Consider the following 6512-nt stretch of genomic DNA (forward strand, 5'->3'; position numbering starts at 1 on the left):
AAATGGGAAAACTCTTTTTTTTTCTTGGGTTTTCAATTATTCTTTCATAGTCATTAATTCTTCTGCAGTTACAGGAAGGAGACTGTGCAATGTGTTGCCTTGTTTGGGTTTTATTCTGGTTTTGAAATATTAAATAGTTTATAAATAGCCGAAGGGAAGGAGCAGAGAGATGAAGTCCAGAAACACATCTTGCTTTCTGTTTTTCTGTTCCAGTTTCTAGAGACAAACTGAAAATGCTGTAAGTGTAATACTTCAATTCTGGGTTACATTAGGCTTTAGGAGGACATATAAAGTCATAGAATTGGAGAATGGTTTGGGTTGGAAAGGACCTTAATGCTCATCCAGTTCCAACCCCCTGCCACGCGCAGGGACACCTCACACTAGACCAGGTTGCTCCAAGCCCCATCCAGCCTGACCTTGAACACTGCCAGGGATGGGGCATTTACCACTTCTCTGGGCACCCTGTCCCAGCGCCTCAGCACCGTCACAGTAAAGAACTTCTTCCTTATATCTAACCTGAACTTCCCCTGTTTCAGTTTGAACCCATCACCTCTTGTCCTGTCACTACAGTCCCTGATGAAGAGTCCCTCTCCAGCATCCTTGTAGCCCCCTTCAGACACTGGAAGCTGCTCTGAGGTCCCCACACAGCTTCTCTTCTCCAGGCTGAACAGCCCAAATGTTCTCAGCCTGTCTTCATATGGGAGGTGCTCCAGCCCCTGATCATCCTCGTGGCCCTCCTCTGTACTTGCTCCAACAGCTCCATGTCCTTCTTATGGGGGTGAGACCAGAACTGCACACAGTGCTGCAGGTGGGGTCTCACAAGAGCAGAGTAAAGGGGCAGGATCACGTCCTTCAACCTGCTGCTCACGCTCCTTTTGATGCAGCCCAGCACACAGTGGGGTTTTGGACTCAAGCACACACTGAAATGGCTCATGTTCAGTTTCTCATCAACCAACACCCCCAAGTCCTCCTCCTCAGGGCTGCTCTGAATCTCTCCTCCACCCAACCTGTAGCTGTGCCTGGGATTGCATAAGGTCCTTTTAAACAGAAGAATCTTAAATGAGAGTATTGTCCCCTGGAAGCTTTAGCTATTTGGAATTGCCAGCTCCTCTATGAAGGCAGCCTGCCCCCGCTGATTCATGTTGCCTGGGTGGGTGTTAAGGTGACCACCCCTAATGGCACCGATGTAGTCTTGCAGGTCAGTGGTGACAGGGCCTGGTGCTGAGATGCCTTTTTAACTGTGGAAGCAAGAAGTCTCTCTTACAGCCTGAAGAACCCTGTGAACACAGAGAGGGGAAGGCTACTAGGACAAAATAAGGTCTAATTTAAGGATGTTTTTAGAGCCACATTTATACCAAAAAGGGAGAGGAAGGTGCAGAGCTCTTTAAGTCCAGAATACTGGAGTATTTACTACTGCAAGATGCTTAATCAGCATAATGCATGAATGAAAATGTGCTGCTTTATCTTAGTTTTTTTCAATTTGTTATGTAGTGTAATTTTGTATAGTGCTGGAGGCTAACTGAACTGGTGCTGGGATGCTGCCTCAAAGTGGCCCCACCAGAAAGCGCACTCTGATACTGCGTGCTCACCGCACAGACACTCTCTGCTGCAGGATCTGTTCTCCCCACACACTCCCCTCAGTTGTATGGTCTGTAGGTGCTCTGTGAGCAGCAGAACTAATTGAGCCCGTTTGTCTCTGGAGTGCTTCCCCATTTTTCTAGTTGCCTCCCTTCCATCCACATGTAATATCCTACTGTAATATCCTCCTGTCCCTCATGGTCCTGACAACAAATGGCTCCATTATCTTCTCAATGTGAGGATTAAGTGTCTTACTTATCATGTAGAAACTTACAGTCTTTCAGGTCACTTCCCCTGTCTCTCATACGGCTGAAGGGGGGTAAAAAAGTTCTTTGCGGCTGGACACCACAAAGAACTTTCTTTCTTAGAAAACCTGGCTTGAAAACAAATTCAGTTTCATCTTCCCTTCACAAAATGCAGGCAGGATTCAGAAGAGATTACAAAGGACATATATAGCAGCAGAAAGCTGAAAGCAGCAGCAGGTGGCTGGAAAGCTGCAGGGAAGAGGGGAAAGCAAGAATGCCTGGTCGGAAGCCACAGCAAGGGCAAGTCTGCACAAAGCCAGTGGTGCTGGGTGGTTCAGCTGCAGCTGCTTGTGATTCAAAGTGCTGCTGCCAACTGAAAGTAATACTGCTTGAGCACCTCGAACGCTGTGCTTCCTGTCACAAATGGGGAGGACAAGGGAGATCCACCCATCTCTTCTGTGACTTACTTTCTGTGATTTCTGTGTTACCAACTCTGTATCACGTTTGCTTCCAGTTTGCTGTTCTCAGGGTCAAGCCAAGCACCTGCCGTGTGGTGTTTGCACCCCATTCCATTACTCAGTGAGTGACACAGGTTTAGTCTGCCAGATGTGTAGTTTTGCTGCCTTCTTCCTTCACCTCTCCTGGATCACACAGCAGTGGCTTAAGCCCTTCTGCTGGAGCTTAGGTTTGACCTGTGACCGCAGCTTACAGAAACGTGCTTTGTAGTCCGGCATGGACATGAAGAGACTTGGGCTTATGTAAAATGAGGTCTCCTGATTTTCAGTTTAGTTCATTCCCTGAAGCTCAGCACCACGCTGAAGAGCAAAACCTACCAGCAAGTTTAAAAGAGAGTGTATTAAGTAGGTGCGTGAAGGGAGATGTTAGTGAAGGTGTTTCTCTGAAGAGCAAGTACCCCCAGAAATGCCTTGTAGAAAGTCAATGGGAGATCCCTGGGCAGAAGTGCTCCCTATCCATCCCGAGCAGTGTCCCCATGCAGGGGATCAGCGTTGTCCTCCTGCAGCCACTGTCACATTGCCCCGTGCTGTCGCAAGAGCCTTGGGCTGGGGCAGTTTGCTCGTGTGCCCTCTGGGCCCAGCACAGGTACAGCTCCTCTGGCTCCTCCTGGTCCAAAGGCAAACTCAGTCATTGCAGCTTGATCCCACTGTGCTGGAGCAGCCCCACTCCTTCAGCTCTGATGGGAGTGACCTTGGCACCTGATAGACAAGAAGGAAAGCAACAATGTTGTGGCCCCACAAGTTGGACAGCACTGTCTAGTAGCTAGGCTCTGCAGGAGACAAGTGAGACACCAACTTAACCCAGAGGTTCAGGCTGAGACAGGGACACATGAACCCTGTGTAAGAAGGCACACTCCAGGATTGTGTCTGAGACGCTCTACACACAAAACCTGGAGGCACGGGAGGGTCTCGTTCAGAGATAGCACATTAATGACACCTACTGAGCCTGTTACCAGAGCTAACCTTGCTTCACACCCTGAGCTGATGGACAGGCTTGGATGAGCACCAGCTCAGTTTTGTGAACTCCCCAAATAAGCCATTTCCCACCTCCCTGTGGCTGCCCTAAGCCAGGCCGTGGCTCTGTGACACGTTCTTTCTGAATATCTTTCAGAGCTGCTTCTTTATCATCAGTGAGCTTGGACTTTCCTGCAAGCCCATGGACTGCAGGTCTGCTCCTCGCTGGCCTGTTCACTAATGGCTTTGGCTTCACCACCTTTTCCATTTGTTTCTTACAGCAGGATATCCAGAAACAGCTCCCTAAAATTAACCAAGTAGTTAGGGACAGGGAAGTGTAAGGCATCCCATTCCAGATGTAATGCCTGGTTTATACCCATGCTCCTCACAAAAAGTCTAGGAAGGAAATTATGCTTCAAAGATTTCTTTTTGGTATGAGATATAAGAAGTTTTACCAATATTTCTTCAGAAAAGAATACAAACGGAAAAGGAACATAAAGCTCCCCCCAGAACGGGCTAATTAGCAACTACAATAGAAATATTACTCAAGAGTCCTTGAAGGGAAGGGAACCATCAAACCTTCCATGTCTCTGTGTGATAATCCAGTGCTTAATGGTAGGAAATGGGAAGCAGATAAACAGGAAAAAAGGGGAAGGAGCTGGCAGGGAAAGTGTCGGGAAAGAACAGGTCACTCAGAGCAAGTCACCCTGAGAGGCTCTGATAGACATCTCTAACAATAGGAGCAGGAAAATGAGTTTGAAGAGGATTCCATTTCAAGTAAATCATGGGTTGGATAAGGATAATTAGCCACCTATCAACTTGTATGAAATGCAGCAAAGGAAAACGTTATTACTTAGTGTGAGTTTAATGACACGTTTCCATTGTTTCATTTTTGTAACTATGCTCCTGTATTACCCACCAGTGTTTATAAGTCAACGCTTTCTTTTTTAAACCCTTACGTTTTGGCCAGTTGCAATGCAACGGGAGAGGGCCTCCCAGTCCAGTTCTTGCAGTGCTTTCTTGAAGATATTCACAGGTACCAGTACACGTCCATTGAGTTGTCTTCCACAATTTAGGACTTGGTGAAATAGGGGCTTCCTCCAATGATGGGCAGTAGCCAAGAAAGCAGTATTGTGGGGAAAGCAACCTAAACCAAAGCACAAGCCTGTACTAGCACAGGCCACTGGGTTAGTGTTGTTCAGGCATGCGTGGGTTTTGGCATTTCTGCTTCTCTTTTCTCTCTCTGAGCCTCCCGGGGCTCTCAGGACCATTCTCTCCAGCCCATTTCACTGCCATTCCCTCTAGTCATCAGGAGGTGGCTGCTGCTGCTGCCTGCTGATGACTCAGGGATACATTACTCAGCAGTCATCTGTCGTGTGCTCCAACCTGAGCAGCTGGAGGGCAGGTATCAGATGGGATCTGCTAGGGTGGAACCTCGGGTTTTCTCTGCAGCTGCCAGCCAGGGCTTATTTCACCACCTCCCTGCAGCAATGGAAGATGCTGCCTTTTCCGTGCAAGGGTGACATTATGATTCTTCTCCTGTTTTCTTCCCACACCCACACTTAGAGTGTCATTTGCTATTCCTTCCCCCAGCACCATTAGAAGAACCAGTCTTTCCACTGTGCCATAATATCTAGTACTGTTATCAAGTCGTCTCATCTCACAATGACTGCAACTTTGATCCTCTCCATCCTCAGCAACCACTTCGCTAGTAGTTAATCCGAAAGGAGGCTGTTAGAACGTCTTCCTTGTTTGATCAGCTTCAAGGTTGTAAACACTTGATCCCATATTACGACATAAAAGACACAGAAATGTGTTGCATGAAGAAGACAATGTCTGCGTCAAACCATTATGCATAAGAGGGGTGTTAACGTCTGTGACAGATTAAGTATGTACAGATAGGTTTAGATATATTGCGCTCAACAGTCCTAAGAAAACCTGACTAGAGATCTTTGCTTGTTCATTTTTAATACAACTTAGGGAACTTAAAATCCAGCAGTTTCAAATGGTATTCATATCATGAAAGGGCCAGCAGGATAGGACAGATAAGACAGCCATGGTCCTAGGCAACCCAATGGAGAAGCTGGGACAACGTTCAGTCATCAAGGGCTGAACACTGCACACTGTAGGAGTATCACTAGCGCTAGTCGACATGGTTTATAGAAAAGAGAACTAAAAAAGTATTCATCTGTTTTAATTCTTTGAGGAGCTTACAAATCACATTGATAACAGCAAGCATGTAGATACCATCAAAGTCCAAGGAGCTTCTTGTAGGACTTCAGCAATGTTCTGATTTCAAAGCCTGCCTTCTGCATGCACAGTGAATCAATGCAGGCACAAGGGGAAGCCCGGCCGTGTTGCGTTATTTCCATTCAGACTTTCACCAGTATCCCTTAGCTGCTCAGCAAGTTCACCAGTGATCCAAAGGGAAAACCCCAACCCCCTGAAGGCAGCCAGCAGACCGGCAAAGGTCTGGTTGCAAAGGCCAGTCAGAGCAGGCTCCATCAGGAGGTGAACCTCAAGGTTTTGAGCTGGCAGAACTGGGAACATAAAGTGGGCCCGTGGTGGGGTGGGGAAAGGGGCTGCTTCCCAGACAACTGGCTTGGAAAGCACTGGGGGTATGAGGTGGCAAGCGGCAGGAGAGGGGCCCCAGGAAGAGAGAGAGAGAAAGAAAGAAAAGAGGGAAAGAACAAACAAGGGAAAGGAAGGGAAGGGAAGGGAAGGGAAGGGAAGGGAAGGGAAGGGAAGGGAAGGGAAGGGAAGGGAAGGGAAGGGAAGGGAAGGGAAAAGAGAAGAGAGAAGAGAGAAAAGAGAAAAGAGGAAGAGAAGAGAAGAAAACAAGGGAAGGGAAGAGGAAAGAGAAGAGAAGAAAACAAGGGAAGGGAAGAGGAAAGAGAAGAGAAGAGAACAAGGGAAGGGAAGAGGAAAGAAGAGAGAAAAGAGAAAGAGGAAGAGAAGAAAACAAGGGAAGGGAAGAGGAAAGAGAAGAGAGAAAAGAGGAAGAGAAGAAGAAAACAAGGGAAGGGAAGTGAAAGGAGAAGGGAAAAGAGAAGAGAAAGGAGAAGGGAAGAGAAAAGAGAGAAAAGATAGGAAGAGGAGAAGAAAACAAGGGAAGGGAAGGGATGGGAAGGGAAGGGAAGGGAGAAGAAAACGGGAAGGGGAAGGGAAGGGAAGAAGAGAAGAGAAAAAAGAAGAGAAGAGGAGAAAAGAGAAGAGAGAA

The sequence above is a fragment of the Strigops habroptila genome, chromosome 2 (genome assembly GCF_004027225.2).
Source record: "Strigops habroptila isolate Jane chromosome 2, bStrHab1.2.pri, whole genome shotgun sequence".
Lineage (NCBI taxonomy): Eukaryota > Metazoa > Chordata > Aves > Psittaciformes > Psittacidae > Strigops > Strigops habroptila.